At 36.7% G+C, this 11,738-nt stretch overlaps 1 pseudogene; it reads left to right on the forward strand.

Annotated features, from left to right (window-relative positions):
• Nucleotides 1-1,019: 1,019 nt before the first annotated feature.
• On the forward strand, nucleotides 1,020-11,185 carry LOC129945785 (probable Dol-P-Man:Man(7)GlcNAc(2)-PP-Dol alpha-1,6-mannosyltransferase; annotated as a pseudogene).
• Nucleotides 11,186-11,738: the final 553 nt, after the last annotated feature.

Below are 11,738 nucleotides of genomic sequence, written 5' to 3' on the forward strand. Positions count from 1 at the left end.
GAAAAACCTGTCCTAAAATTAGCATCGTTTTGAAAGTAAGTAGCTTTTCATTGGAACCAAAACTCAAAAGAAGTCGTACCTACTGATATAGAGTTATTTAAAGTCGAGTTCACCATCAATCAAATTATTGTTTTTTTTCTATACCTTATTCCAAACTGAATATAGATTTTGTACCCGAAAATCACTTTTGATAGAATTTTTCAAGATGAATGAAAGCTTAAAAATTTGTCTACATTGTGTTCGTACTTCCGTAGGTTTCGAAAACCTTTTTTTCGTCCATCGGCCATATCTTTAAGGACCAGTTAAAGCTGTCATTGGTCTTCATCATTGAAACCAATCATTGGACTTTTTTCAGGTTAGTTATAGTTATCATTGAAAGTGTACATATGTCATTCGATGAAAATTTTATGATTAGTATCAAGAATTTTTTGATTGGAATCATGTACTTGAAGTTATAGTTGGTCGTTAAAAGTAAGACTGACAAGTGGGAACACAAAGGAAAACTAACGCTTTCAGTAAATCGTTTTTCTTTCGAAATGTGAGATCAAAAATCAGCTGTCCATTGAAAAGGATTTCACCATTGAAAAATACAAACTTAACTAAAAGAAAACTTCTGGATTAGATATAATATTAAAATGGTTAAAAAGAACTATGACCATTATACTGAAGTGTTTTATATAGTTTTCCTTGAAAGGCAAAGTGTCAAAATTGCGGACTTAAGAAAAAATATTCGTCACGTTCTTCGTACTCAAGTTCGTTGGGAGTTTCAACGAAGATTAAAAAATAAAATTAATCAATGCCAAAATTGCCAAATGTATGGTCATGGTGAGAGAAACTGCAGTATCAAAACCTACTGTGCAAATTGCTCTCAACCCCACAAAACTACCGAGTGTACTTTTACAGGCATTTTCAAATGCGCAAATTGTCAGGGAAATCACAAATCAACTGATATCAGCTGTCCCCGTAGAGTAAAATACCTCGAGATAAGAGGTAAAACAAAATACAAGAGAAGTCCAGCAATGACTCACGCTCAGCCAAACCAGCATAGTAGAACTGTCCCTAACTACATGAGCACACATGATTTTCCTACCCTCCCAAGGCAGAATAGATCTTCTGTGCCTACAACATCAGCAACTCCAGCCGCTCTCCAAGAACGTGGACCTCAACAGCAGTGGACCCAAAATGCAACTGCATACCCTCAAAATGCAACCGTCAATGAGAGTGATCTTTTCACTCAAGACGAACTTTGCTCTCTTACTATGGACATGATAACGAAGTTAAGTGTATGTAAAACAAAATTTGAACAATTTAATGTTATAACGCAGCTTACGACAAAGTATTTATACAATCATGTTAAGTAAATCAAACTCTCTTAATGTTTTATGTTGGAATGCCAGGAGTATTCGTTATAAATGTACTGAGTTTTTCAATTATCTCTGTGATAATAATAATAATTTAGTACCAAACGTAAAAACTAATATTTTTTGAAACAATAGGTATTGAATTAATATTGAATGATAATACTAAATTTAAAATCATTTCTATTTATTTTCCCGGGGATGCTTCTAATGCTCAAATGATTTTTTAAGAGTGATCTTAGAAAGCTTATCACCATTAATGACAAATTTTTACTCGGGGTTGATTTCAACTGCCGGCATCGAAATTGGTAATAATAGTAAAATAAAAGATGTGCAATACCTAGATTTTAAAAACGCAAATTGGAATAGATATAGAACAAAAATCAAACAACACCTTAGAAATACACCCTGTGATATAGATAGTATAAGTAGTTTCCACCAAATTGATGAAAAAATAGATTTTTTTACAAATTCCTTACTGGAATGTGTTGAAGAGTCAATTCCTAAAAAATCAAAAACTACGAGAACATCTGTTCTTCCACAGTACATTTTAAATTTAATCAAGCTAAGAAATAGATTTAGAAGTCAGTGGAAAATATATAGACAAGTTAGTGATTTTAATGAAATGAATATATACACAAAACAAATAGCCTTCGAAATTTCTAAGTTCAGAAACAAAACATGGAATGAAAAACTTTGCACTCTCGATCCAAATTCGAAACCATTTTGCAAAATTGCAAAAGTACTTAAAAATAAAAATAAATTTGTTCCTCACTTAGAACAAAATAATACATTGCTAATTACTAGTGAAGAAAAGGCAGAAGTTTTTGCAGATTTTTTTGAAAACAATTTTAATAATCCGTTGATTAATGAAACCAGTTCAATTGATAACGAAGTATATGACACAATAAATGGCTTAAACCATACTAATGAATCCTTAGTCCTTACCCACAGATGTCTTCGTTTCCAACGAAGACATAAAAGATATAATACGTAATATGCGTAATAATAAAGCACCAGGAATAGATACTCTTAAAAATATTTACCTTAAAGAGCTACCAATCATTGGAATAACATTTGTATGCTTTATTATTAACGCTTGTATCAAGTTGCAATACTTTCCAAGTAAATGGAAAACCGCGAAGATCACACCGATTCTCAAACCAGGAAAACCACCAAATAACCCAAATAGTTATCGTCCAATAAGTCTCCTCAGTAACTTAAGCAAAATATATGAAAAGGTCATAAAAATTAAATTTCTGTATTTTCTTGAGACCTCGAATGTCATACCAGACCAACAATTTGGTTTTAGACAGGGTCATAGCTCCTCACACCAAGTCCTTAGAATTTGCAGACACATTAAAGAAAAAATTAGTGCAAAACAGTGTACAGGTCTTGTCCTTTTGGATGTTGAAAAGGCTTTTGATAGCATATGGCATGACGGGATACTTCATAAATTAAAGTTATTTGGTTGTCCTTTATATCTCGTAAAAATAATACAAAGTTTTCTCAGAAACAGACAATTTAAAGTAAATATGAATAACATACATTCATCATTGAAAAATATATCGTCGGGTGTACCCCAAGGATCAGTATTGGCTCCATTGTTGTACATTACCTACGTGCTTTTTTTCCAGAAATTTGGAATTGCGAAATAGCAATGTTTGCCGATGACACCGCTATTTATAGCTCAAATAATTTTGGCTATGAAATTGAGAATGACTTGCAACATGGTTTAAACAAAATCTACGATTATTTAAATCATGGAAAATTAAGCTTAATGCTGAAAAAACACAGGCCATATTTCTCACTAGAAAAAGAAAAGCCTGTGCCTTACCACTTGGTCAGCTTAAAATTAACAATTGTGATATACCGTGGGTTAATTCTGTCAAGTATCTAGGTGTATACTTAGACAAGACATTAACTTTCCGTGACCATATCACAAAAACCCTAAACAAGATAAGTATTACTACTAAAATGCTTTACCCCCTTATATGTAGGAAATCACCCCTGAGTAAATCAAATAAGATAATCCTCTGTAAAGTAGTTTTTCAAGCTATAATTTTGTATGGATGTCCAGTGTGGGGAACTTGTGCAAAATCGCACATTCAAAAACTACAAATTTCACAAAACAAAACTTTGAAAATTATGGCAAATCTACCTTGGTTTTTTTCCACTCAACTCTTACATGAACAAACCGGTGTATATCCAGTTGCAAGAAAAATTGAATTTCTCAACCAAAAATTTAATTTAAGATGTAGCGTTTCTAAAAATGTATTAATACAAAATTTAATAAACCAATAAATGTAAATAATTTATTTATTTATAAATATACATGTATATATGTTTTTGTTGTATTATTATTTTTTTTTGTTTAAATTATTCATTATTTATTTATTTATTTTCTTATATGTTAATTAATTTATTTATTTATATTGGTTATTTATTCTCTGTTACAATTATTATTTAAAAACGCAAATATTATGCCCCATAGCCTGACAATTCCTTTAGATCTTAAGTTTTATTTTTATTTAGTCATTTTTTTCCTTTTATATAAAACACTGCATAAAACATATTAAATGAAGGTTTTAATCATAGTTTTCCTTCAAATGTAATCTCCAATTCAAAATATCTTTAAAATATTATAAAATTTTTCAGTTGTAAGATATAAATTAAATATCAAATCTCTGAACAAGCTGCGTATTATAAAAACAAAAACAATAATTTGTAAAAAGCATTTATCTATGAAAATAAAATATCTATCTATCTAATATTTGTTTGTAGTAAAACAAGTATGAATCTCATTAGCTTCATTTTAATACCAAATATATTAAAGTTAACTTTCCTAATCGCTTTTAAATCTCGCCATCAAATTTTTAATTTCGAAAACCAATGATAGCTATAAAACAGTGCGTAAGTTGAGTTAAGTGGGTGGCACATTTTGAAACAAAAATACACAGCAAAAGCACAGTGATTATTTTTAATTTTAAATATCCTTTAATCGCTGTGTATACATTTTATTAATCGTATGTATATTCTTTCCTTTCAAAGTAAAATAATAATTTATGTATCTAAAATCTTCTTCTGTAAACTTTGCTGTGAAGTCAATAAGCTAAAACTGTGCCAACTTCTTCATCTAAGGACTTCTATTTGTTTAAAAAAACCAAAGTAAAAATAGAATAATTGGTATTTTTTGTTTTGTTTATTAAAGTTTAAACACTTGGTTAAGTAGTTCCTAGAGTACTTTTTTGGTTATAGATAGTTTGTTTTTGTACCACTTTTTGTAATGGCAGCAGCGCATTTATTTTACACACCGTTCACCAAAGTCGAGAAGAGTATCAAACTCCAGGCCATGCATGACATTCTATACTTGAGACACAATTTCTCGTTAACTTAGAGTGTCCGTATGGGACCATTAAGTTAGTTGTAAGTTATGGATAATTAGCCTAGTTTTATGAATTTTTGTCTAGCTTTAAGATAGGTTAAGAATGAATTAATAAAAATGAATTAACAAAAAAAAAAAAACAAAAAATACAATTTCTCACAGTACGATCACCATGAGTTCCCAATAGTTTCGCCGCGAACATTTATTGGTCCGCTTTTTCTTGCCATTGTTTTTTCGCCTTTTGTTTTGCTCTTCGAAGCTCTAGATATTCATAAATTTTGGACCCAATATGTAGTTAGATTGGCATTGGTAGAACCGTATGGCATGATGGTGGCCATTTGGTTCACCTTGATAACCATAAAACAGTTTCATTTCTTGTTCTACATGAGTTTATTTATTTATTCATCTACGGATATAAATCTTACAGATTACTGACAATTTCGATATAAAAATATAATTAAATACTTAAAGCTAATTTATAATATGCTTTGCAATTGGATTTTAAATTCACATCTGTTTGTAGAAAGATCAAGTTCATCTTGAAAGATATGAAGGAGTATCGATTCTCCATTTCAGTTGCCTAACAACAAATCTTGTGAAAGCCTTTTGAACTCTTTCGAGTTATGCCAATGGAAGTAGAAGGACACCAAACAATATTCAAGGATTGGACGAACTAATGACATGTAAACCGATTTCAGAGCATAAGGGTTAGAAAACTCGTTGCAGTTTCGCTTGACGAAACCAGGCATTGAATTAGCCCTTGCAATTACATAATCTATATGTAACGAATAAGAAAACTTCGGATCAAAAATGACTCCAAGATCACGAATCTTAGATTTGCGATCAAGAAATTGGTTGAACATATGGTAGTTGTGAGTCATGGGAACTAAAATACGATGTGCCGTAAACACATTACACTTTGTGATATTCAATGGAAGGATATTCCTATCACACCAATCAGATAAAACATTTTGAAGATTTTGCTGATCAATTCTATTTTTCATACAAAGACAAATTTTCATGTCACCAGCATACATCAAACAAGATGCATTTTTAAGAAGAGAGGGGATATCATTAACAAATATATTAAAAAGAAGCGGTCCCAGATGGCTACCTTGAGGAACTCCTGATGAAGCTTGTATGATATTAGAGAAGAATTTCCCTAATTTCACGCATTGTGTTCTTTTATAAAGGTAGCTGGAAATCCATTTCAGAAGCAATCCGTGAATGCCAAAAGCTCGAAGTTTAGCTAGAAGAATTTCATGACAAATAGAATCAAATGCTTTTATAAAGTCTGTGTAGATATTATCTACCTGATAACCAGATTCTAATGAATCGACGACATATTTACAATAAAGCATGAGATTTGTTGAAGTAGATTTGCCTGACATAAACCCATGTTCTTCAACGCAAATATGCTCTTTTATACTAAAATACAAACGATCTTTTACTATAAGCTCAAATAATTCAGGTATTGCAGAGAGCTTAGTTATAGCGCGGTAATTTGTTACAAGATTTTTTGGACCAGCTTTGTAAATAGGACTTATGTATGAGCACTTCCACTCATCAAGAAAAACGCCAGTACAGAGAGATTTATTAAAAATTATTAGTTGTGGGAACACTAATGTGAATTGACATTGCTTCAGAACCAGAGATGGAGTTCCATCTGGACCAGGATTTGAGCTGGATTTTAATTTTGAGATACCATTAAGAATGTCAGACTCAAAGAGATGAAGTTTTGAGATATTAGCATTGTTAATGCATACATTTTCTCTTTGACGAAACTTAATTTCGGTATGTTAAACATAAGCCGACATAAAAAAATTTGAGAAAAGTTAATATGAACTCTGTAAATCAAAAAAAACTTACTTAATTACTTACTTAAGATGGCGCTACAGTCCGGGGCGGACCTGGCCTCAACCAACAAGCGTCTCCAGCCAGCTCGGTCCCTAGCTAGCTGTCTCCAGTTTCGCACGCCAAGTTGGTTGAGGTCCTCTCCCACCTGGGTGCGCCACCTGAGTCGCGGTCTTCCTCTACTGCGCCGTCCCTCGGGATTGGATTCGAAGACCTTCCGGGCTGGAGCGTTGATGTCCATCCGCTCTACATGACCTAGCCATCTAAGCCGTTGGACTTTAATTCTGCTAACAAGGTCAGTGTCACTGTACACCCCGTACAGTTCGTCGTTATATCTTCTCCTCCATTCTCTATCCATGCGTACGGGACCAAAAATCACCCGAAGAATTTTTCTCTCGAAGCATCCTAAGACGCTCTCATCTTTCTTTGACAGTTTCCAGGCCTCAGCGCCATAAATGAGAACCGGGATGATGAGTGTCTTATAGATGGTGATTTTACATGCTCGAGAGAGGACTTTACTTCTCAATTGCCTTCTAAGTCCAAAGAAGCAGCGATTTGCAAGAGTTATTCTTCGTTTGATTTCAGCGCTGGTGTCGTTGTCTGCATTAATAGCGATGCCTAGGTAGACAAAGTCCTTAACTACCTCAAAGTTATAGCTGTCCATGGTGACGTTTTGTCCAAGACGTCGTCGTTCAGTGTCCTTTTTTGATGACAGCATATACTTGGTCTTGCCCTCATTGACCACTAAACCCATCTTCTTCGCTTCCGTCGCAATGCTCAAAAACGCTCCACTGACATCACGCTTTGATCTTCCAATTATGTCAATATCATCTGCGTATCCGAGTAATTGGATGGATTTTTGGAAGATTGTGCCTCTAGTGTTGACGGTTGAGTTTTGCACAATTCTTTCCAGAACGATGTTGAAGAAGTCGCATGACAGTGCATCGCCTTGTCTAAAACCTTTTTTGACATCAAATGCATCGGTAAGATCTTTTCCGACCTTGATAGAGCAGCGTGCATTCTCCATCGTCATTCTGCACAAACGGATAAGTTTGACAGGGATGCCAAAACTAGACATTGCTCGGTAGAGCTCTTCCCTATAGATGCTGTCATACGCGGCTTTAAAATCGATAAGGAGATGGTGGGTATCGATTTGAAGCTCCTGGGTTTTTTCCAAGATCTGCCGTAGTGTGAGTATTTGGTCGATAGTGGACTTTCCTGGTCTGAAGCCACACTGATAAGGACCAATCAGGTTGTTGACGAATGGCTTCAGACGTTCACATAATACGGCAGAGATGATCTTATACACAATGTTAAGGAGACTGATGCCTCTGTAGTTGGTGCAGTTTAGAGGGTCTCCTTTCTTATGTATCGGGCACACTATGCTGAGATTCCACTCATCGGGCATGCTTTCTTCCGACCAAATTTTGCAGATGAGTTGGTGCATGCTACCTGCCAAGTCATCGCCTGCTGCTTTGAATAGTTCGGCGGTGATGCCGTCAGCTCCAGCAGCTTTGTTTGACTTAAGTTTAGATATAGCTATCTTCACTTCGTCAAGGTCGGGTAGGCTGAATTGTTAATCTGCGCCGCCGAGGTTGAGTGGTTCTATCTCCCTTACAGCGGGATTCGGTTCGTCATCGCCGTTATATAATTTGGAGAAGTGATCTTTCCATATTCTCAGCATCGACTGCGGTTCTACTACGATGTTCCCTTGATCGTCTTTACAGGCTTCGCTTCGTGGCTGGTACCCTTGGGAGTTTTTTTTTTACCTTTTGGTAAAATTTACGAACCTCATTCCTGTTGTGACATCCCTCTATCTCCTCGATCGCGCGCTTCTCATGCTCTCTTTTTTTCCGTCTATTTTGTATGCCTCTTGTTTCGCTGCGTGAGCTTGCTGGCATTCGTCGTCAAACCAGGGGTTTCGCTGTGGTGGCCGTGTGAAACCTAGCACTTCAGAGGCGGCATCTCTGATGGCTGCAAGGCAATGTTGTCACTGGTTTTCAACGCTTAATGCAGGAAGCATAGGACTCCTGAGGAGGTTATTAGAGACTCGATCGGAAAAGGACATGGCAGTCTCTTGCGATTGTAGCCGTCTAACGTCGAATCTTCTCACAGTACTTCCTTGTTTTGGCTTGGATCGGGATATCCGTAGCTGTACCTTGGCTACAACGAGGTAGTGGTCCGAGTCAATGTTGGCCTCTCGGAATGTTCGGATATCCTGGATACTGGAGAAGTGTCGTGCGTCGATCGCAATGTGGTCAATCTGGTTGACGGTTGATTGATCAGGAGATTTCCATGTCTTTCCTTGTGGATACTAAGATTCGTGAACTGCGTACTACCTACCAGAACGTTTCGCCCAACAGCAAAATCGACCAGCCTGATTCCGTTGTCGGAGGTGGTTTCGTGCAGGCTGTATCTCCCGATTATGCCACCAAAGATGTCTTCTCTTCCTAGCTTGGCATTAAAATCTCCTAAGACAATTTTAATGTCATAGCCAGGGCACTGCTCAAGACATATGAGCAGTGCCCTGGCTAGAGCCAAGAGCTCGAAGAATATGTCTTTGGTGTCTTCATCTTTCTCCTCTGTTGGGGCATGCGCGCATATTAGGCTTATGTTGGCGAATTTAGCCTTGATGCGGATTGTCGTGATGCGCTCGCTCACACTATTGAAACTCAAGACTTTTTGCCTGAGCCTAGTTCCAACAACAAATCCACACCCAAATAGACGCTGTCTTTGTTCTCGGTAGCAGTCGCCGTAGTAGATATCGCAGTCATTTAGTTTGCGTTTGCCTGGTCCATCCCATCGCACTTCTTGGATGGCTGTAATATCTGCCTTGCAGCAGTTTAGGGCTTCCGCTAATTGTTCGGCTGCACGTGGTCTGTTAAGGGACCTAACATTCCACGTACATATCTGAAGTTTGTTGTCCTTATTTCGTTTGCGTGGGTTGTCAACAGTGAATCCGTCCGTATCCGAGGCTTGTTGTTGCTTCGAAACTATGATGTTTTTACGTGGCCAGGAAGTCACCCCGACGGCACAACCCCCAACCTGGAGGGCCAGATCCTTAGTATAACTATAAGGAAGGGGAGCCGGATCTACCGCTCCTTATAGGCCTGGGCTCCGAATATGTCGAAGAAGCCTTATAAGGTGTTCACTATAAGTAGTTCGACCTTACTGGAACTGTAGACGACACCGTTGATTCTATCTCGAGAATTCGTCCGCTGCCGCCTGGATAAGGAGAGGTGCCTTAGTGGAAACACCTCGCCCCCCTCTCTCGTTTGCTGCCCCCAACAACTTTCCACTGGGGTTGGAACCCAATCTGCAGTTGAGGTACTGGGCACCCGATGTTCACCGCGGGGAGGTGAGAGTAGGAGTTGATAGACAGAGGTGGGTTTTGAGAAAAACCTGTGGACGCTTGTGTCCTCTTGAATGCACATGTCTACCATTTGAACAACAATCAAAAGAAACACTACCATCAAATTCCATATTTTCTTGAAGTGCTAAAGAACGTTTCTTTCCGTTTAAGAAAGTCCAAAAGGCTTTGAAATCCGAAGAAATACGGCTTTGGATGTTCAATAGGTATTGGTTGTGCAAATACTGCGGGGTCATATTAAGAATTTTATCATTTACTCTGGATTGGGAATTATTATTTTCCGATTTGAGCTTGCGACATTCTTGGGACTGCTTTTATTATTTGCTCTCTACACGAAGGAGACAAGCATAAACGAATTAGTTCAAGTAACCATTCCGGTGGGTATTATAATTCTCTCTGCAACTGTTGCAGTAGATTCATTTTTTTGGCAACGTCCTGAAGGACAAGTCCTTTGGTATAATACCATTTTAAACAAAAGTGCCAACTGGGGTACATCTCCATTTCTGTGGTATTTTTATTCGGCGATACCACGAGCAATGGGTGCTTCTTTATAGTTTTTGTTTCAATGGGGCTCGTCTTGGAACCACGCATTCGTCCACTCGTACTTAGTGCATTTGCATTTGTATTTTTATACTCGTTTTTGCCTCATAAATAGCTTACATTTATTATTTATATATTTCCAGTACTAAATATTGCAAGTGCTTGTGCATGCAATAGATTATGGATCAATTCCGGAAAATAAGTATGGTTAGGACTTGCCTTAATTGCAGTTGGTCATATAATGTGATCTTAACTTTGTTCCTACTCGTTGTCTCTAGTACAAATTATCCTGGTGGAGTAGCGATGTCCCGTTTGCATAGAATAGGAGCCGGAGCGAGTAATGTATCGATACATATTTCCAATTTGGCAGCCGAGGGTGGGATGTCACGATTCATGGAGATTCGATCTGATTAGAGTTATGATAAGGGAGAAAATCTAACATTCATTGGGACTGATTTGATAAATTATACTTACCTTTTGGTAGAAGCTAAGAGTAAATTTAGCTACGATTTGACCTACCTCCAGGAAAACTATGAAGCTATTGAATTTGCTTACTGCTTTAGCAGAATGGGAATACAATATATTTCCTTTTTGCCAGTGAAAGTCAAAACCAAACCTTGCATCGGGATTATGAAAAAGAAGAGTAATTATGAGAAGAAAAAGGAAAGAAAACTTTAGGTCGAGAGAGTCGAGAAAGTGAGGTGATAACCTCAACCCCAGTCGTCAGAGTTCCACAAGAAGAAGAAATTTTGCCAAAAGAAAAACCACCAATTGAAACAATTTCTTCTCTTCGATAAACACCACAACCACCCTGACATCTATTGAAGAAGATGATGGTGTTGTCTTAACAAATGGTGATTCTCTCGAAGAAGACTCCCCCACTCCAACCAAATAAATTTATTTCAATGAACTAAGGAATTTAGCTCTGGGAAAGATCACAAAATCTACTCGATCTAAGTTACATGAAATGATGGAACAACATTATCGATCTAAAGGATCTGTTATTGAAAAATGATTCAAAAGAGCAACATTATAAAAATGATACTGTAACGTCTTCGTCGAAGTTGGGCGGAAGAGGTGAAAAACGCAATCGAATGACTGCCGAATCGATAATAAGACAAGAAAAAAGTAAACAAATGATCGAAAAGATCTCAATGATGGATCTAACGAAATTTTGTGATTTGGATAAAATTTCAACGAAAGATTGCTTAAAAAGTGTGATCGATGAAAT

The sequence above is a fragment of the Eupeodes corollae genome, chromosome 1 (genome assembly GCF_945859685.1).
Source record: "Eupeodes corollae chromosome 1, idEupCoro1.1, whole genome shotgun sequence".
Taxonomy (NCBI): Eukaryota; Metazoa; Arthropoda; class Insecta; order Diptera; family Syrphidae; genus Eupeodes; species Eupeodes corollae.